The following is a 23,369-nucleotide window of genomic DNA, read 5'->3' as shown; positions in this document are numbered from 1 at the left end:
TTTTTTGCTGTCACATTGGACTACACTTCAGGCTTGCAATCAAGTCGGAATACGAGGTAAGTTAAACAGTTCCACTAAGCAGCGTATTCTATATTTTCCATTTTGTTTACATCCTAATTTTTCTTTCGCGTGAGATTAATTGAGCGCCATCATCACCATTTTTTAACAATCAATTTTTAATTAAATCCACTTTGACATGTTATTGATAAGATTTCGCTATTTACATTTTTGAATCTTAATATATAAAAATAATATACAAGGTTAAATTTTACTATATTCTTGGTATTTATCTATTTATTGTAAGAATTTCTGATTATATAATTGATATTTATGTACCAGATAACAATTATTTTAGATTTGCCTTTTTTATATTTTATAATTAGAAACATCTACAGTCAACATATCCGCTCGAAAAATAATGACGGTTCTCTGTATATAATTCCTGTGACAGATAACAGTAATAGGAGTCAACAATGGAATATTAACCCGATTATTAACTATCACATCGAAGAGAGAACGATCCGTCATTTCAGTACCCCATGACGTGCTGATCACTTTGACATTGATTGGCTTCCGATTGATTTATCTATCATCCCGTACCAACCTCGACGTCATTGGCGAGTAGTGGACTACGTCAGCTCATTTTCTCATTCTCGAACAGAACGACGTCACAAGGTCAATCAGCGTAGCTTCCTAGTTCGCGACTCGCTAAACAGCTGCCTGACGTAAGTCTGCCGACTGCGAAACCGTCTAGCAATATTTTACATGCCAACAATATGCGCATCCAAATGATCCGATCGGACACGTGAGCGCCGATGATACGCAAATCATCGTTAAAATTGGCCGGCGAATCAATCGATCGCTTTTATATTCGTACCATCTCGTCGATCATTCATTAGTCTCTTTATTGCTACACGCTGCCTATATTTGGACAATAATGTCCGAATTAATTTAATGAGATTATTCAACCTCGAATTAGCTAATTGCAAATTATACAAATGGAAGCCGTCTTCCTTCTCACTATAATCTCGTTCTGTATTGTGTGTTATTCATAAGTACTTTCATAAATAGATACATATTGCATCTTTTCTGAAAGATACAAATTTCTTTCTCATTTTTAAGTTTAATATAACGATGAGATATAATATTAATTCGGTTCGCGTATCTCGTGTGTAGATCTCGGGATAAGATCGCAAGTGAAATGGAAGTCGGAGGAAAGCGACGCGAGACGCGACCGGTCGCGTTCGCCGTCATGCATGGGCTTTTGTAATGAACGGCATTCCGCGCGCGTATGCGTTTTTTCGTTGACAGCGCGAATGTGGTTGATGTAAAGCCGAGAAACGTCACGCCTTACGTCAAGATACTTTTACGAATCTTTATGCATAACGTAGTAACATTTAACTATGATTGTGAATTCGATCAGTGACAAGTAGGCAAGGCTGCACTCGTTGCAGTCAGCGTTCATTCGCATTCCATCTCTCCCCCCCCTTTCCCGTCTCTCCCGCGTGCACCTTTCTCTCCTCGAAACGCGAGCAACATTAATTTATTATAATTAAAATTACGTGCAAATACATTGCGCGAGAGTTTTACTTTTATTTATTATATCGCGATATATAAATAATGTATGTGACTTAAAAAGAAGATTGTGCGTTAAAATGATGTTCGAATTTACGTTAAAATGCAGAACAACTCTTGACATGATTCTTTACCGAAAATTTAATCCTTCCAAAAAGGTTTACAGCATTATTTGACATTAATGATATGCTGAATTAAATTCGTTCACGTCTATTACGCTGACACTTTACTAAGAGCATAATTATAAGACGAACAGCAGCGGAACGCATAGGATATTCATGATATATATTCATATCGCGTTATTTTTATATAATTACGTTTCTGTAATTACACGTTATGCTTTAGAAACGTTCTTAATTTCGTTTCGCTCTTCATATCTTTAACGATAATTATATTGAATAACATAGTTAATTAGTACTAATAATATTTGCGTGTCTGTAAATTCGGTTTTACTTATAAAAACGTAATGCCACGCGATGCGTCATTCGGTGAATTTACGCATCGTTATTATACATGACTGAACCAAACATAAACCACGCCGCGAGTTATCACGTCAGTGATTATAACCAACGACGTGTTATCCTCGATCATATCTTTGCTCGCCGGCCCTGACCGTTCCGGTCTCGTTGCTCCTGCCGTCGACGATTGTGCAGAGAGAGACCTAATTTGCGAGTTTATCACTCGGTGGTACTTAACTAATTTAAGAGACTGTCTTAATCAATGCTGTGCACACATACCTGTTTCCGTGCGTAATTAGAATGAAACGCAACGCACACGATAACTAGATGAAATCTACACAGAACTGTCGTATAAAAGTATCTCTCTTAGTAAAGCACACTATGTACCTTTGTAAACAATTTCCAAATACCTTTTATATCAATTCAAAAATCAACGCCAGCGTACGCATAAATTTAAATTTCGTTGTTAAAAAGAGATTTCCTCAAGTTTTAAAAATAATAAAAAATTGAGGAGATTCGTCGCTTGCAATTTAGAAACAAAGAATCGAACGAGCCAGCATGTGTGATCGGGGAGGCAAGATTCCGAATGCGGATTACACATGTGTGTCATTATATTTAGGCGCCAATGCCAGATGGATCTTTCGAAACGGTACTCGAGAAGTTTCTGACATGTCGCGCGCGAGAGTCACGTTCCCCAAGGCTTGCTGGTACGGTTTGCACATCCGGTTACATTTAACGTGGGCGCAGTGCTCGGCCACGCCACGCGGTGCATTAGCGTATATAACGAATCTGAATGTGTTAGGTTGATTTCTATTAGCGGATCCGTTTCTAAATCGAATTAGCATCTAAGTAGCGATGGTTACGACGCTACGTTGCCTCGGAATTGATTCGCCGGACTTAACGATCTAGAAATCAACGGAGTCTCCCGGGAACTTCTAATTAAATGCCGCACTTTCAAGAAAACAAAAAAGGAAGGTAAAACTTGAGGCAAATTGGGTTAAGTAGGGACAAAATATACGATGCTGCTTTTTTTTAATAATTTGATAGGTACCGCGAAGATGCGTGATAAAAAATTACAATACATACCAGAAAACCATATCTAATTAATGCATAATGGGTGGTCCTTAATTATATACATTAGCTGATCATTCTTCCTAGATGACATATATATTTTTCTACTGTGAATGTGTGCTTCGTTGACTTTTAACGTTAAATATCGTTAAAACCTTATTAGAACCCTATTAAATATTAGTTTAAAAATTATTAAAGTTGAACGAAGACCGAGATACTATTCTTCGCGATTCTAGAACAAAAAAATTCTTTTACTCTCATCTCTTGTCCCTTCGTTCGTGTCTCTTGCACAGGTTGTCGACCTTTCCGATGTCCGATTGTCGACATTCAAGAAGTGGACAGTGAGCAAGATTGGTGAGGACGAGCGTGCAATCGACGAGAAAAAAAGAGATAGTTTATTTGGCGTCTTCCTTTTCTCCGCTCCTCATGCCGAATAGATATCTTTAGAGCTCATTCAGATAAGTATCCAAGATTAGCGGAGCACAGTGCATGCTGTAATGTAATTTGGTAACTGGCCATCTTTCCCAATCTCGCGAGTTCTCTTGTCCGGTTATAGACGTTCGATCTTTTCCTCTCGAATTTGCAGTTCAAAATGTTAATCTTTCAGACGTCTTTCGATTTCTTTTGAATATCTCGACGTCTTTTAAACTTCGTTATAAATGCAGTGATTTGTTCTGCAGGTTCTGCTACGAAAGAGCACGACACCTCGGTCACCGTAGACATCGCGTTGGTTCAAGTTCCCTGCGGTTTCCGTTACTGCGTTACTCCCGGCTCTTTATCACGGCTGTGTGTTCCCAAAGGCCATTAACCTCCTCCATCGCTCTTTTTCCTCGTGCTCCTCTTCTCGGGCTTCTGCCCGTCCGTCCGCCGTCGCTGTTTCTTCTTCCTCTTCTTCGGCTCTCGCGTCTCTTCTTACCCTTCGCGGCCCTTCGTCTAAGGCCGGCGCTGTTTTCTTCCACGTTTCTCCTCTATGCTCAACCGTCTCGTCTCTTATCTCGTTCTCCCCCTCGTCCATCCCGCGAGGTCCGTCGTGCGTGGCCACTTGGTCGCTTGGTTACTTGGTTACTCGGTTATAGACCGTGGCGGGATCGCCGAGAAAAAAGAATAGAAAAAAAAACCTCGGATCGCTCAAGGTATATTCACGTGAGGTGAAATATCCACGATATTTCGGTTCTGTTTCGGGGAGTATTAACAATTGGAGATGGAAAAAGAAAAGAAATTGAATAATAATTTAGTAATGTAATTTCTCATGCAGTGCAGTATCGTTTAATATTAAATAATGATTCATCGCGTAAAGCGTAGACAATCTCGTAATACCTGTTGCAAAATCTATTATATAAACCTGTGCCTCGTTGAGTGTAAAAGGCACGGCGTGTATGAACTTTGGAAGTGAGATGCCAATGATTTACGAGACCATCTTCATTCTTTCGCACTTACGCGAATGGCGTATTTCTTATAAATGACCTCGTTAAAGGATCTCCCGGTTTCTTCGGGTTCTTTTTACCTTTTTCATATTTCTGATTGCCCAAAGTTAATGGAAGACGCACACGTACGCGCGTTTTTACGACATAAAGTTAATAAGAATTTATAATTACACCGCGGAGAGCTGGCGAAGTCGGCGTAAGAAACCGATTGCCGTCACCGTAGGAATTGCCTGTGGAAGTAATAGTACCTTGTTTTTACTGTCCGTAAAAATGTCGGGAACAGGTAATAAATTTACTCCCCGTTTTCGATATGTCCGGTTTCCGAAATGGACCCGACCCACCACCGGGCGGCTTTTAATCGATATTGCAAATTTTTGCAGACGCGTAATTCTTAAACTCACGTCAAACGGATTACGAGCGTCTCTCGATGTTAAAGGGTGTAATCAGAAGGACAGCTATATTATTGCGGAAGCTTTAATTCGGGAGGCCGAAATTAACGTTTCGTTATTAAACGCCATTTTATTTTACATATGCGCGCCATAACTTTTCCGTTCCTGGCACGTCGCAACGAGTTTCTCGGCTTATAAAATGCGAATCTCGCGAGTCCAGCTAGGAAACCTCGTTGTTAAATTAGGATTACCCGTATACGGTGTACAATTGCGCTCTCGAGAATTACATGCTGCATTACGCGGCGCGGTGCGCGATGTGCGGCTTACGAGTGACGGTTACGTGTCATAAACTACCGTTAATTTAAAAGGACTGGCGAGTTCGAATTCGAGTAATTTCCACGAAAGGCTAATTCCATACGGCGAGCGAAACGTCCGCGTGTATAACACGACGCGAAGCGGATTTTGCGGCGCCGTCGTCTATCGCGGCCTTTTAACGTCCGGGTGTGCGCGCCTCGCTTTAACGGCAGAATTACATAAACCGCGTATCTTGATTGTCTGGACACGATTCGAATTACCCGAGATAATGATAACGGCCGTATCGGTACCAGAAATTGCACCTTTATTTTTTTTTTAAAGCGCGCCGATGTTTTTAGTTTTTACTACGTGTCAGTTTAATCGCCGCTAGATAGCGAGCTTTTCTTTTCCACGAAGTAAAAGATTACGGAGCTTTCTTTTATCACGCCGTATGTAAAATTCTCGCGGGCTTGTTCAGCGAGATTCTAAGATTCGGTCCCGTGATGTAATCGCGGTAAATAAAAGAGAATTATTCGACATTCCCGCTAATTAGCCAACGCAAGTAAATCAACGAGGTTGCAAAATCTCGTTGTAACAGGTAATTATATCTATCGGTGAAATATATCATTGGCCGGGTAATTTATAACATTCAAGATAACTATTTCAACATCGACATTTGAACAATGACTAGTAATTTCGAATGCGTGTTTACGAAGTGGATGGAATTACTAGTATTATTTTACGCTTCAATAAATCAAAGTGTTAGCTACATGCCTTCAAAGTTGCTTTTAATATTTTTTTTCTTAATCTCATGTTTAAGCTGTGCTCTTGTAAAATGAAGATTAATAATCGCTCGCCGTATCATACTTGCTATCATTCATATTTGATAGTATTTGCAGCGAGACGTGCAATTTCCGTTTTCACTCGCACGATTAAATTTATTTATTTATTCATAAATAATTACAATACGTAATCTCAACCATTTCAAAGTTATCTGCTTCGATTTTTCATGTATGTAGAAAATTTCTGATGCCGATGTTACAATAGCAATATTGGGTACGGAACCAAAACACAGATGCACGAAATTACAACCGCACTTAAATCATTTTGCTATATAGTAGGTGTTTAATCCACGACCGTTTAAATTCCAAGAAAAAATATATTTTCACGAAAAAAATGTCTACAACTATTTTTTACAGGTTTGTGTTCTTTTATTATGTCTTTTTATTTCTCTGCGATTAAAATTAAATAAGCATGAACTTGAAAAATGTATTCTAGGTCTAAAATATATAATTTTATGGAATGATAAGGTCTTTTTTTAATAGATAACTGTACGTAATGAAAGAATTGTTTTGAGAAATTCTTTTTTCTCTGCGCCATTCGGTTTGTTTGTAACAGAAGGCTTTCGGAAAGAAATCGATAAAATTACTCGACTATAATAGAGGCGCGATAAACGGGTCGCGTTTCCACGTGGAAAACGAAGAAGAATCGAGTGAGCGAATCGAAATATCGAGAACATACATACATCGATCGTGTATGTGCTCTCGATATTTCTTCTCTCAGCCCTCTCAGGTTGACAGACACAACGAAAATGCGCGCGAGCGTCGTCACATGTGGGCAAACAGACAGAGCAAACGATCGAACGTGTGTGCTCACCGGAATACGGACTACGAGATGCGAGAGCGGGCAGTCGGTTATTTCAATATTACGTCACGGGATGAACGAGTGATTTGTATTTGTACGAAAATTACAACGAGATACTCGATATTCCCAGATGCACATGCAAATGAGAATGGACATCTGCGATAGGCAAATAGTAGCGCTCGTTGTTGTCGCTGATGGAGGATGTTGAAAGTTATCGAGACAGTTCACACTAACGTTAATGTTAACTTTGTAACATCGTAATAAATGTAGTTCCTTAATATGCTTTCATGTTTTGATGAAGTCACGTTCGAATATATATTAGCACCAAAATATAAATTCAAGACATAATTTTTATTGCGATTCAGATAATTATTCAGTAAAAAAACTGTTGCGAAGTCGACATATGTATAAATTTTAAATAAAAAGTAAAAGATGTCCCTGTAAATATCAACAACATAATAAAAGACTGACAAGATGAACACTAATATCCCCGATATAGATATCAATGTTGATTACACTCGTCGTAACTGATCAATGTGTTCGCGCATTTCTCCGCATTTCGCGGAACATTCGCACTTCTGGTTGACAACGTGGAACGCATATAGGAGCATGGGAAAGAAAAATCTCCCTGGCGTTCGCGACGGACGGGCTCATGTGCGCCGTCGGCCGAACTGGTTGCGCGGAGTTTTTTGGCCTGCTCGAAAAATAGATAAAAATGTGCGAATAAACGCCGGTCGCGGCTCAGGGACAACCGGTTGCCATCTTGCTTTCTTATATAAGTCCCTCCTTGGTCTTAAAGACGTTCCATCGCCGTGCACTCGCTAACATTTGACTCGCCTTCGCCTCTCTCGCTCTCTTCTCTCCTTATTTCTCCTTCTCTCCCATATTCCTGCTTCTCCTTTCTTTCTCTCTTTCTCTCCGTCCTCTCTCTGTCTCTCTCTCTCTCTGTCTCTCTCTCTCTCCTTACCATCACTATAATCGTCCTTTTCGCGCTTGTGCGTCTGCACGTTCCTCATGCACGTTTTCCTCCTTCAACCTCCACCTTTCTTTCCGTCTCTCCGTTCGCTGTTTCACTTCTTGACACCAGTATCTCCTCCCTTTCTGCCATCTCCTCGCTCCTCCAGATCCCTCGACTCGCGGTCACATTTTCAAACATACTCATCTCACCGAGCTCCGAGCTCCTCCGTCAGGGCCGGACAGGGTTGCGCAAACCGCGCAACAAACGGGCTAGATTGAACTTACCGATGCGAAAATGAACTTTTCACTTTTTACGTTCTATGTACATCTGAAGTGCATTAGCAGTTACGATCACTTCCGTATTTCACTTATAATAACTGCCATAGCTAAAGCTATTAGACTGTGTAACACATGGATGAGGTGGTTCTCTTATCTGACATATATATCGTTTTATATTACGATAGTTTTATATTACGAAATGAAATTCGTGTCAAAGAATAGCAAATGTGGCCGTAGAAACTTAAATTAAAATAAATTAATTGAATAACGCCACGTATTAATGTGCAATAAGAGAAACCTATTGTAAACTCTAATTCTCTTTATCTTGGAGAAGCGAAGGTGAAACAGTTTTTGTGATCACATCTACAGTTTTTAAGAGGCGACAGATGGGAATTGACCTGATTGATTTATCCTAGAACTGTGTTAACGCGATTACATCAGAGTCGGTGATTTTTTAAAAGTAGATATCGATGTAACTCGATTATCTGTCACAAAATACAGAGATGTCAGATAAAGAGAGAACAATGATACCTTGGGGAGAAACGATGAATTAGAATTATCAATAGTACTGTTAAGAGAGGGAGAGGGAGAGGTCGAGAGATTGGGCGTGCGAGATAAAGATATTGAGAGGGGTGAATGAACGTGCGATATAATAAAACGTGTCTTGACGTTCACATCGCTCGTTGATTATATTTGCATTGCGCGCAAAGAGATGATCGCCGATGGGTCATATTTATATCAAGCTAAAAAAATTTCTCTCTCTCTTTCTCTCTTATGGTCAATATGCTCTTTGAGAAGTGCTATCTTTTTGTATATTAATGTACTGATTTATCATAATTGCAATGATAATTATAAAAAGTTAAAGCGCTTCTTCTGTCATACAAATGGCTTCGAAGAATTGAACGGTCCGAGAACTCATTTCGGGGCTTACTTATCAGCGTACTTAATGCTGTAACATTTAAATTGATCCATATTAAAAAATTCAAAACGGTTTCGAAGATTACCTCTTTTCTTATCATCTCCAACAGTTAAAACTTTCTCCTCTGTGAACACACACACTTTCACTTTTATTATTAGAAATATTTATATAGAAGGAACTAACTTCTGTGTAGGCCTTTCGTAACGATCAGAGAGTGAATTAAGGAAGCGCATATAAATACTTAATAAGTAATCACTAAGTGTTTCTCTATGCTTTCATTTTTTCTTCGCGTATACGCACGCGTCGTATTCTTTTCTGTGCCACGGAAAATAATGGCTATATTTATGTAATCTAATTCGTGCGGGAGACACTGATTAGTCGTTATCGCCGATCCCGATTAGAGGATTATGTCTAAGGTATATGTGTCGTAAACAATTACCGAGTAATTATGAAATGATACGTTGTCTCCAGAGATTAATGATTGTTGTCGGAGACGCATAACGAGCCGCAGGGCCGCATACTATTTTCTCTACTGACAACGATCGCTGCTGAATGTAATTATCAGAGCACAAAGAGGCTAATTGTGACACACCAAAGTAAATCGTGTTGCTTCTCAATAATGCTGTATTTTAGGGAAAACAAAGTTGCGATGTATATGGTGAAATCGAAGGAAGTCTTAAAGATTTGAATCACAATATGGATAGCAAAACCTTTAACGATATTATAATTGATTATAATTAAAATCAATGAATTTTTTAATAAGTGATTATTAAGTCGAAAAGATTCTGGCTTCGTCATTTATTCCGATTACTTCCGTGTACAGTCATTCGAGGACCGATTTGCACATTGCGCAACCGAGATCTACGGCCACATTCGCGGATTCCCGAGTAACGCCGTCCCGCAAGGACCAAATCATAGATCTTAGCGCGATTAAGACGCGTCAAGGTAAATTACACTGTTTAGCGCGTACATGCCGCTCGTCGACGGTATTTTTCGACGTTCTAGGTTACGAGGTAAGTTACCGCAGTTAGCAACACTTGATTCCACGGTGCAAGGTTACGGTAGACGGACTCTATCTCCTGTTTGAAGACGCAACCGCATATATGGTGAGACCTTCAAAAAAGCATCGTTGAAAGTCTCGCCACTGTCAAAAAGATCGACTTACTCATTGTGAATTGGACGTATGAAACCAATTGCCTATTTTTATTTTCGTCGCGTATTACGAAACTATTAATATAGTGTCCAGCAAAAGCGTTTAAATAGAAGTAGCAATTAATTTTTGTGATATAATAATAACGCAATTTTATCTGTAACGTTTTCTTAATGGGTTGCAACAAAAAGATAGTTATTTTACATTGCTCTTACATTGCATAATTATCTTTAAACGTTTCATTCAACATTACATAAGTCGAATATAAATAGTATAACGTAAAAGCTGCATTATTCGTTTGCTGCCCGATTTCTTCACTTCTCTATTAACCGCTGGCCAAGCTTATCTGAGAAGTAACTTCTCTATCTCTTTGCATGTCATAACACTGGGAAGAATGTTAGCTAATTTATTAAGTTATACGTTACGATATAGAGCCTTGTGCAAACTGCGTTAGTACACCAAATCAGAAACAAGTTTGCGCAACATTTTGTTCCGCGTTTATTAATGAGACCGCAAGTATCATAGGCAAGTATCGCGCAGTTATCATAGGTTAAAATGTTACAAAATCAACAGATCTGAGGATTTTATCTTTGCTCGCGAGCCAAGTTTGTTCACATGCATGTCGTAAATGTGCGTATTTTAAAGAGTACCTAAAGAAACAAGTCTAGCTTTTATCCAATACTTTCACTTGCGTAAGAGATAAGAGAAAAATATGGAAATGTACTTCGGGATAACAGTATTACTGTATATACAAGCCACCGTGTACGTGGCTTCGGCTCTTCGTTCGTCAGCGTGTGTGCGTTGCTCGCAAGAAAACGGGAAGACGACGAGGACGATGGACGGACGCCCTGCGCGAAAGAAGAAGATACGTGCGAGCGAAGTGACGGTGGAAGAGGAGGAAGAAAAAGGGAAGGCGGAAAGCGGGAGAAGAGGAAGAAAGGGAAAAGATCGACGAAGGCAAAGACGGACTCTCTATCGCTGCACACGGGTGCATCGAAATTGTGCGACGCTTTGCCGCGAGAAAATGCCGAGCTTATCAACGGCGCCGTGAAGAGAAGAAGTCGGAGGAGAAAAAAACGCGCGATTATAAAATGCGAGTATCGTTCTGTTTTTCTATCCTATTAGATAAATTAAAGATTGCACTCGCGCGCAATTTGCGTCATGTGTAGCATTCAATCGTGCAACTATACTTATCGTAGCGCGATGAATATGCGTGCGACGTGTATGATACAGCTCGTGAATCTCCACGAGTTTGATTTCGTGCCGTGATCTTTCAGAATAGGCCATTACAAAATGGGAAATTGGATAAATTATAACATATAAATTTAATTGGAGAAATATAATTGTAGAAATTACAACCTATAATAAATATTTTATTAGTCGCCGTGACTCTTGACCTTATTGATGATTAGAATTATAAAATTTCAAACTTTAAAAATAACAATAAATAATGAAAAAAAAATTAATTTCTTTAGATTGTTTTCTTTCGATACGTGCACTGCATTCGCTATTTTGGTAACGCTGTATCAATGACGAAAAGACGGAAATAATACTTATTGTTAGGCAATATCGAGCTATTGATTAAGTATAGAATCTTATCGCATTCTATCTAAGGTTAATTGCACTTGCACACAATCAAAGGAGCATAATAGTTTAGTTCACAGATATTATTTATCGTCACAGGAAATACGTATAGATGCACTGCGGCGCGTTAATCGCACTTAATTATTTGACTTTGTAAACAGTCGGTTGGTAAAAAATCTAATTTATAATCCATAGTAGAGAACAGAATAGACCAGAGCTTTCCGACTAGTTAATTTAATTAGAATGTCTCGCGGCCACAGGCCGTAAACGCGCAGCTATAACGCGCCTCGTATAATTGCGGGACATAGCGCAATTAATATAACGGATCCTCCTTAAACTCGCCAATAAATCTAACGAAAAGCCATTAAGATTCCAATGATCATGGGGGACATAGTTTTATGGAAAACGTGGGAAAATACAGCAAAATGCAGCAAAAACGGAGATTAAATGTCCGATGCGCTACAGGTATTTGCATAAAACGTGAAAAACTTCAACATTGGGTAATATTTAGCATCAATCAATGTATTTTTTACTAAAAAAAATATGTCTCGTTTCCTGTATCTTTATTATTTGAAGTTTCAAAGTCTCGTTGACCACAATAAACTTTCCAGTAGAGCATCAAATATTTTCGTGACTGTTTCAAGATTAACTGTAACGAGATGATAAATAATGGCGCGTCGCGGAGATCGCGCATAAATCGCGCCTGATGCAACGATATATTTCCCTCGTCGCAAGAGAGACGCTGGGAAAATTCGCGATAATATATGTATATGTATATATATCTCCGTGAGCATAACGAAAATTAGCAAAGTTGTACCAAAGAGAAATTTTGCGGCGACCTTGGCAGATTTTTGACAAAGAGAATCTTACAGAAATATATATATATATAAAACACTAATTGGATTGTACTATAATTGGATTGGACTATATATTTTAGAGCTGTAGACATTATTGTCAAAGTATCACCGTTTCCAAAAGATCAAGTTTTCGGTGACTAAAAGTGCACCGCTAGCTCAGTTTGTCCGGAGACCAAACGCTCCTTGAGAACAAGGCTGCCGCCATTTAACGCGCGAGGGAGCGATGCACTCGACAAGGACGGCCTCATGTTTTCATAAACTCTATTAATGAAACGCACGCGAGTGAAAATATTCCCTCCCCCTCTCGTGCGTCTCTCTCCCTTTCGCGCCGCGGTTCGTCAGCGCGTTATTGAGAGAACAAGGGACACGTTCGTCGAATTCGCGCGCTATTTCCAGCGAACGGTCTCAGAACAATACGTCCGTTTTCTTACGCCGCGCGCCGTTTGCGTTGGAACGCGCGCAAAGTGCGCTACTTAGTGCGTCGCGATATATATCCCTGCCGACAATAAATTAACCCGGAGCTCATATACGTCTCGGGAGGAAAGAAACGGTTATTTTAATTTCATTTAATTCGTCATACATATTTCGACACTTTCGTCGGGGTGAAATCGACCCACATTTATCAGACAGCAGCAGCAGATGAAATTGCAATTTGGGAATGGGCCGTAAACACGTTACATTGAAACAAAGGATGGGACGTTAGGGATATAATGATTCGATTTTATATAAGGAGACTCCGTTAATGAGAGTTTGCCAATTCGCGGAATGCTTTTGCGCTGACTCGCTCTTTATTGCGGGCGGACCGCGGAATACGTTGCAAATGTAGGCGTGTTCGACAGCACAGCCGTCGGTTGTTTTGGCGCAGATAAATACGTTCGCCGTACGAGTGCGGCGTACGCGAGCGTACTACCGATTTCTTAATAGCGCCTTAACCTTTGCCTCAGTGTGCATTTTAATGCAGCTAGCTGATACATCGACTCAAGCGACTCGGTAAACAGTCCGCGTTGCTGTTGATCCCAGAACCGGCATATAAGCGCTTTAGTTACGTAAAACGTGACGAGATAGAACGCGCATAAATAATAATAAATCGATAATGTTGTGCAACCAAAAGACGGATATCAAAATTATTACTCATGGTATCGCTAAATCTCGATGCGATAAGTAGCTTTGCACAGCTACGCGATAACGCTACGGCACGAAGAACGCTCTCGTAAAGCGACTTAAAGATACATATCTGACGAAAATAAAATTTGACATTTTCCAACCACGCGCATGTTGATTTATTCGATAATTATTCGTGTATAACAGCAAACTGGTCGATTTTAAATTAACGATACGTCGTAAAGAACGCTCCGTCTCACCGCCATGCTGGCTTTGCCTTTACATTCCGCTTAATTATAATAACAATAGCGCTAAGTTGACTAAAATGAGAGTGACAATAAGACTCGTGTCGACTTCATCGGCTCATTTCGCTGGCGGCATAATAACGAGATAATGAAGCTTACCATATTAAACAACACGCGATAAGGCAACAACACGGGCGATAAGACAACTGATAAGAGTGAATCTTTCAAACGAGTTCGCTGGGACGGTTGCGACCGCAAATAAACGCATCCTGCTGGCAGACTGAAGATGGAAAAGTAAAGTTTCTTAACCGCATATTGTATTCCATTGATTTAATTAAAATTCCTTCAAGATTGTAAAACGAATATACACGTTGATATTAAAAAAAAAAAACATTTTGCACTCTGCGATATTATCGTTCTTTAAAACATATTATAAGTGATAATGGTAACAAAAATTTGTCAGTCGTATACATAATGATTTTATAAGATGAGTGTCCTCGTATATTTATTCTTGAACTTTTTTATCAATTTTCGTAATATTCATCTATGCATAAGTTTACATACAAATTATATCTTCTTAGCAATATTTCTTAATTAAATATAACTAATCTTAATCTTGCAACAGCAGATATATAAACAATTCCTTTTTTACTTAATTAATACATGTCGGTCAATTTCGGATTAAACGAGCAAGGCCAACGATGTAAATTTTTCTTAATTATACTTTACATTACGTGTTATGAAAATTTTTTACGTAACTCCAAATCCATTGCTGTACAGTTATGGATTAAAATGTAAGCAAAATATACGAGAATACATCATATATTGTAACATCCTAAAATATCCTTTATAAAGGAAATATACTTCGGATCCGCTCATTATACGAGCGCAGGTGTAATCAGATCGAATGATGGCATGTGCAGGTGTAATCGTTAATGGCGATAAAATGTGACAAATTAAATTGGAAGAAATGTCTGCGGAAATTGTTTTATTGAATCTTGTCATTTTAGGACTATTTTACGTATATCTAGAACTGAGAGTGCAGTCGCTTTATTTGCTAAATACTTACTACGTTATTACCTATAAAGTTTACCCTAAAAATATCTGAGATTTGTGGAGATTATCGAGAAAAGTTCTAATGTACAAGAAATAAACCGCTAGAAAAAAATGCAAGAATAATACTTGCGAAGATAAAAATTTCCATTAAGCCGATATTTATAGCTGCAAATAATTTTCAATCTTTAATCAAACGTCATATATCATTGTTTAGTTATACACATTAATATTTCATGAAGTTGAGACATGAACTTCGAGTATATTAATGCAACATAATGATCCTTCGATGTTATGTGCGCGATGATAGATTCTTCATCACTCGTCGTTGCAGGCGCTGCAACGCTATATTTATGACGTCAAATTTTCTTCGGGAAATTGCAACCGACGGACGCTGTCTACTTATTTCGAAAAATAAGTAAAAGCCGATCGCGTGATTAATATAAAATAAGCCGACGTTTATTTATTACGTCCGCGTAGAACGCAAACTCCAAGTGTCGATTGGCAAACGAGTTAGCGTGTCCAAGTACTAATTAATCCTAATTGGCCGAGCGAGAGAAGGAGACAACGCATAAAAGTGTTGTGATGCGTAGCGGATGCAGCCGAGATAAAACGTTGCTTCACTCGAAAAGTTGCATTCAACTCTTAGGCCCAGTTTCACAAGTGTCGGTTAACTTTTAACCTTAGATTAACTCACTCTTCGTCTCTTTCTAAGGGGGGCGTTAGAAGGAGACGAAGAGTGAGTTAATGTAAGATTAAAAGTTAACCGACACTTGTGAAACTGGCCCTTAAACGTCAAGGAAGGTTTTACTTAACTTCGTGATATGCGCGCGCGTAACACGTACGCACTACAAAAACATTAAAGAAACCTGCAGTTCTCTATTTCGAGTTTGAAAACACTAAACATTAAAGAAGCATACAATTGACATTTTTTTCTTTATGATAACGAAGAACGTGGAATATTTCGTATTATAGGAGAGCTTGTGGGTACACGCGCAGCGCTCAGGCGCGATCAAAGTGCAATTTCTAGTCGAGCTCGCAAACCGTGACGTGTCCGGTTTCGTCGGCAAAATTTTCAGCGTCGGGGGCATATTTTTACAATCGCGTGTTTACAGAATAAATTTGCATGGAGTTAATGCCGAGAGAAATTCCGCGCTTAGAGTGCAAGAGACGCTCGCTCGGGGAGTGGCAAGGCGTCTTTGTGCCGCGATATCATATTCGCGGTTGTTCGCCGTTAATTTACATACAACAAAAGAGAGCAAGGTACCGGCGAGAGGCCTTGGTATACCGATGTGAGCCGCGTCGCAAACCATTGTGTTTTGAGCTCCGGCGCGGCGTTTTTGTTTGTACTGGAGAACGCATCGCGCGAATAACAGCCTCTTTGTCATAAACTCGTGAAAATTAAAGATTTTGAGCACTAGAGTTCGTATCAGTCCGGTTTCTTTTATTTCTTTCGTGTTCTTCATACTTATTTTGTTCACTTTATCTCCACAAATAACTTTATCGTAATAAATTATCTCCTCGGAGCGAAACGCAACCCGCTCGTATTACATTTGATCCGCGTGAATTCACGCGTATGCGATTGAAAGAATGGAGGAAACTTAAATCGAACTGACAAGATTCATTACGTTCCGATTTTTGTTCGTTTCGAGTAATGCGAGCATTCACTTTTTCTTTTTTAATCGCGTTCGCAGATATTTGATATAGCGCCGCGCCGCGTCACAGCACAATTTTTCCACTAATCGATAATGCACGAGCGTTCATGGACGCGCACACCGGTAAATCCATTATCCACGCCATGTTATCACGATAAACTTTTACGCTATAGTTTCGTAATCGTTCCGCAGGCCGGATTATGGATGAATGACTTAATTTTATGTAACCACGCCGAAACACAAGGAGCGTTTGTAACATGAATGAAGGATAAACGGCAAACGTAATGTCAAAAGAGGCTCTTTTAAAAGGGAAACGAATCTCCTTGAGGATACGTCGTTACAGCGTACCAAGTCAATATGCCTGCAAAATTACAAAGCTTGGCTTTACCATGGTACGTGTTATATTGATTCTGACATAAACAATCTGTGAGATATTCGCACAAAAACCACGTGGGAAGAAAAATCCGATGCAAAGATTGAAAAACATGACGATAAAAAGGAAAACCTTCACACTCAAAGACGATTCTTGTGGATACTGCCGTGAAGTAATAAAATAACATGATGATTATAAATTCTCGCGTACCTAATTCTACTAATAATGTGAACATAGTAAAAAGGAACGTAAATTGCACAATTAGAGGAACCTTATCGTGCAGTTTATAGTGCATATATTTAGTTACGTACGTACAACGTGTAACATATAGCCTCATAGTAATAAAATTTCCTATTATGCAAAACGGCATATATCAATACGAGAAAATAAACTAAATAACTATTGTAAGATTGCATTAACTCCGGTTTAACCACGTGTAATAATATTGTCTATTGACTTATGATAATGGCTTCGAATTGTCATATTTTATTAGCAAACCATGAATAGATCCAGTATATATTGATGTCTTTATTTGATTAGATGCAAATAGCGAATTAAGTGTGAGGCGCTGTAAAACAAATGTTGTACAGGCGCACGCACCAGCTATAGACTTAATTATACTTTTAAATCCGTGTATTAAATAGCGTATATTTACTACAGCCAGTCACATGATTATTACATGACATTTCGTCACAGATGAGGCTTGGGATAGCATTAGCATAATACGTTTATTGCGAGTGACCTTGTACCACGTGTCTGTTGCTTCGTGTAGGAATAAATACGAAGGCTATTTCAATTTTTTTTTCAATCCGCGTTTGATACGCGAAGCACATTATTTTTCGAACTCGATTGTCGACATGTATTTTTGCATTTCTGTTTGTGATTTATTATATGCGAAGAAAGAAGGACTTTGTGCAATTAATTAATAAAAAAAATCAGGAGAAAAATTGGATGAAGCAAATCAGACTTACACGAAAGTTAAATTATTTTTCAAATAAAGTATTATTTGCTTCTGTATCATATATATATGTATTATATTTTAATTTGGTAATTTAGTAAATGTTAGGATAATTTTCATGTGTAATATCAAATTATATTTTTATAAATGCCGAAAGGAATTTCCAAGTCATTAATTTTCATTTATTTGCTTCTTCAATTTATACTGAAATTGAAAGAAACTTCTTAAAATTCTATCAGTAATGTTTCACACGAAACTGTGAATATTTAAATTTCATATTTATGGAACATCACGAGGCAATTATTTCCAGCAATGTACATAAAGCAGAATCCTCCGACTCGACATATTTTAAAGAAATGTTACGACTCGAATTACGACCTCTCGATTATTTTACTGGATGCAGGTAAAAGGGCAAAAATAAATAAAGATAGTCGCGTATAAAACGCTGCGGATGCATTTCCATATCGCAGCGTCAGGAGACGCGGCATCCCGGCGAAGCGGGCGTCAAGTAAGACGCGCATATATTATAGTGGTTTTGCAGTTAAAAATGGCAATGTTACGACAGCTTGGATTTTTTATGAACGTTTTGATGTCTCAGTGAATGCGCGCCGTGAATAAACGATACGCCAGAAAATCTTAAAAGCGATAGTAAAATATTCTTCAGAATCGAGCTGCGTTCGCGTGCATCGCGTAGGTAGGCCCTGCGAGACCGAGACGATACGCATCTGCATCTCAAGACAAATATCGTGTGCCCAACACGATATTTTGCAGATTACGCTCGCATGATTTATATCTACGCCTATTTGTTTATGTCATAATTTATTTAATTCATCATAATTAATTAATTCACTATAATTAACCTAATTTGTTCAAATCATTATAATTTACTTGAATTAAATTTTCATTCAAAATTGTAAATTTTTTTTGTTGCCTTATATACATCTGTCTCTCCTGAAAAGAAAATTGATTACTTTTGGTGGACGTTCTACAAGTATAATATCAGTATAATATAACTAGTATAATATCAGAGTTTCTTTTATGAATAAACGTGAATTCCGAAAATCCGTTAGACAATTATTATTCGTCATGCAACAACGTAGTAGAAACGGGTGTCACGGGTGCGAAATGCGTTGCATGGAGTTGCATGGAGCAAATGAAAATGTCCGGTACCTGCATTATGTCAGACCACACGCGACGAGCCTTTTTAATCACGTCGACGACTCTAATTGCTCCGCTTCGATTGCGGGGAAAAGGAAGCGCGGCTAATGCACTTTCGATCGCCGCGAGTGTTCTTCCATCGGATAGCTCGCGATATGCGACGCGCCCAACGTTAGCTTAGCAATAACATCGGTATCAATAAACGAGGCGGCTCCGCTTCCAGATAAAAACGGAATACGCACACAGATATCTCGCTTCGCCGGAAAATCGCTTTCCTTTCTCGGGCATCGTATATCGCTATCATGGTACACAAATACATGACCTATCGGGAGTCTATTTTGTTTGAAAGATTGCGTTTTATCGTATATGCGTATAACTGGTATAACATATTGTTCGTTTTCCAAGAGTCATTTTTATCAGCATTCGGATTTCCTCTCGGTATCACTCAGCTTTTGTTTCGATAATTGAGAGCAACATTTTTTATATTATACTTAACTAACAGAAGAAGTGCCAAAGTAAACGATTTGCAAAAAATATTGTCCGATTTTTAACTTTTTTAATCAATTAAATATTGTACCAACCATTTAAAATATTGTAAAATTACGATGTGCGTAAAGTATGTTATATAAAGTTAATATAAATGTGGAAAATATTAAAGAAAAATAATATAATTAACAAATTATAATTAAAATGAGTAATGCTGTATAATTACTTTGATTTCTATTATTAAGTGACTCAGAAATAACGCGAGCGTTTCGTGTAAGAATGAAAAAAAAAACAAAAGTTATTTAAACCGCGTTCTAAGAACATTTTTATATTGAAGATATTTATTTTGAATGCCTCTATTTTGGTAGCAACATTCATTCTTTTATTGTGTACTTAAGAGAAGTCGCATTATTTATGGAATGCATAATAATTAAACTTTAGTGTAGTCGCGTTCATTTTCAAGAGAGATATGACTATATTATTTATATAAATTTGTGTACTTGGAAGATACACGAAAAATTTATTATTTCATATCTCTCTCTTTAATAACGGCGTGTTCTCTCTCATTTGCCTTTGCCTCCTAATTATATCTGATTGTATATCTTGAGAGCGTTTTTTCTAATTATTGACTGTATTATGTTAAACGACTACAGAAGTAATAATGGTAATTTACTCATGACTGGTCGGGGCATTTACTTTGATCGTGCTTTAAAAATAAAATTAGAGGGAACTACGCGCCACGTGAGCATTATTTTCTTCGTCTTCGGTTATGTGCGGTCATTGTGTATATCTGATGTTTCCGGTGGATTTTCGATGTTTGCATGACACTTGTAACCGGCATTTATGTACACCGCGTCAAGACGCCTGCTTCCAGAAGAATTGTTCAGCAGCGATTAGCAATAAAACGTACGTTTTCAAAAGCGAAAATTAACGTGACACGTGCGCTAATCGTCATAGATCTTGCCTCGACCGCGCAATTTTCTCGTTTGCAGTTTGAAATTCCAGAATGCATTTATTTTCTCCATTGTATCGTGTTCACTTAGCTTATTTCGCTTTAAATTTTACAAATGTAATAACAGTTCAACCATTTATAAATTACAAGCTGCTACAACATGTACATAGAATATCTATTTCATCTAACAAGAAAATAAATACTAAAACCTGAAGAGATAAGACACACATGTATTATTCAATGTAAATGAATTCTCGTGTGACAATAACAAATAAGAAAAAGGCATTTCTCGTTAGCGACGGGGAATGTAATTGCAATTTCTTGCAAAAGGCTGTCTCTCCTCGCCATCCGGAAAAGTCGCGTGCACATTTGGTTTACAGATGTAACGCAACATTCGGCCAGAGAATCGAGAGTCTGAATAGATCCTCAAGGAATTTATTTAGGTAGACCGGTACGACCCCACGTCCCGTAGAGAGAGAGAGACATAAACTGCAGCTTATACAAATCTGTAGATAATCCAAAATGTACCCACAGATATACAAAAAAAAGTGTTCTTATCTGGCTGTCTTTACGTCACCGGTAGTGAGATTTCCGCCCGGGGGCCACTATTCGGAAATCGAGTACGACCAAGAAGGACCGAGGCGCCTTTTCGTCGAGGAGCAAGAAGAGAAGAAAGTTTGCTGATAAGTGGCGCGCAGCTTTCGAAAGCGAAAGTCTTTGCCGTGCGCTTTCTCGCGCACGTTTACGCGACAAAAAAACATTGGGCAACCGGATGCTCCGTAGCCCTGGCCACGAAAATCCGCCGGGCTCTTCTCTCCCTCGTTCTCTCGGCCTGCCGACCTTGACGAGTTTCGCGGCTCCCTGATTCTATTTTCAAATCGCCGTGCCCCGCGGAGCGGCGCGTCCAGCGAGGAAGAAACGCGTTCGCCATTTTCGCGTCCTTTTTGCTCTTGCGAATTCTTTCTTCGGAAAGTTAAGCGGGAATCCGCCGGTTAAGATATTCTTGATACATTATTAATATCGGAATTCTTATATTATAAATGATAATATTGTCCTTGAAAAGATGTTTCGCTGCATTTTGATATCGGGCAAGTAATCTTCATTCTTTGCTTGTATGTTATATACGGAAAGAACGGTTTTGCTGAAGTATCTAAAAATTTAGCTAGATACAGATCTAAAAATAATTTTGTTGCGCCATCAAAATAATTATGTAGAACACTCAAAAATGTCGAAATTTTTTACAGCCTTATCATCATACTTCAGCGACCACTATAATTATTTTGAAGGTGCAACAAAATTAATTTTGGATCTATATCTAGCTACATTTTTAGAAATACTCAAACAGAGAAACGAAAATTGTTTATTTTGAACGTGAAAAGGATGATGGAAGAACTACTTCGATCGTTTTTATTTATTTAATAAGATATGTTATCTAGCTCATTTCGATCCATTTCTACTGCTATTATATGCATATTTTAATTCAAAGAACATTGGTAGCGTAATTTTCAGCATCTATCATGTTTTTACGAAGTTTTTTTTACAGATAAAAATTTCGCTTATTGCGGACATTACGTTTTGTGCGGAAACGCGAGCAATTCATCTCGATGGAGCGGCGTGCACGTTAATTGTATACGGAGAATGAGAATTGGATGTCAAGGGCCGCTCTCGATTCAGCGTTTTGCACGCTAAACGCTATTGTCACTGACATTTACGAGCTCGCCGGCGGCGCGCCGACGTTTTTTTAGGCCTCTGCGTTTACACACTCCAGCATACGATGGCGGGAATCGAGACGATTAAAGTTCGAGTTGGTGGAGTTTAATTGGACGATCGGAGCAAGTAGAAGCGCACAGTAACGAGGAGGTAATTAAGCAATTATCGTAGTGCAGTATACTCTGCTTCTTCTGCCTCGGACAGCCGGCTCCGCCGACGTGGACGACTTATTGCGCCAATTTCAGAACCGCTGGGAAAGTTATGAGAAGTATGGTAATTGCCATTATCGTGATGGATTAGGAACAAATTATGTATTTTCTTAATAATGTATTTTTGTTCCTAATATTTATTGATGGTTTATTCGCTGTGCGTTCAATAACTCATTATATACGACAAATTAAATGTTTTTTTTTTCTCGTGAAAGAATCCCTCTAACAGTTATGCAACATACATCGTCGAGAAAAGTATCGCGAATTAAGATGTAAAAACACAAGTGTGTGTGGCCACCATGTGCGTGCAATACGAGCGTGAAAGTTTGAAAAGATCGACAAGAACTGAGAAGGCAATAATGCCGATGGAAAATGACGGGGCTGAAATATCGGGAGGCGGTGTACCTCGTAGCTGCGTCTGAAAAGGAAACCACGCGAAGGCAAAACCTCGGGCTCGCCCGAGCGGTAGGTTCGCCAAGTACCTCCCCGACGTGTGCGCCGCGGGACGAGAGTTATATTGTGCACACCACGGACGAGAAAAAGTCGCAACATGCGTGGGCAAACACAACGGCAGCGCACCGCCTGCACCGCCGCCGCCGTGCTTACGTATGCGTGCATGCGTGCGGGATTACGTACGCGACGATATGGGGAATTTCACGGCGCGAAATCCACCGGGCGATACGGGAGCACGTAAGATCGTATTTCGCGACAGGTACGGGAGAACGGTTCGCCCCAGCTTCGCGTTTAGCCGCAAACTCGCAAAAACGTTTAACACTTTGCGGTAGCGGGCGCCTTGTTGCTGTAAACTATATTCATTGAAAAATCTTTGTGGTCTGTAATCGTGTGGCGAATCGCGTTTCGAGCTCTC

The sequence above is a fragment of the Temnothorax nylanderi genome, unplaced genomic scaffold (genome assembly GCF_030848795.1).
Source record: "Temnothorax nylanderi isolate EJ_2023f unplaced genomic scaffold, tnyl_v1.0 TNYL_tig0001_pilon, whole genome shotgun sequence".
Taxonomy (NCBI): Eukaryota; Metazoa; Arthropoda; class Insecta; order Hymenoptera; family Formicidae; genus Temnothorax; species Temnothorax nylanderi.
Note: the sequence above shows the minus strand (reverse complement) of the source record.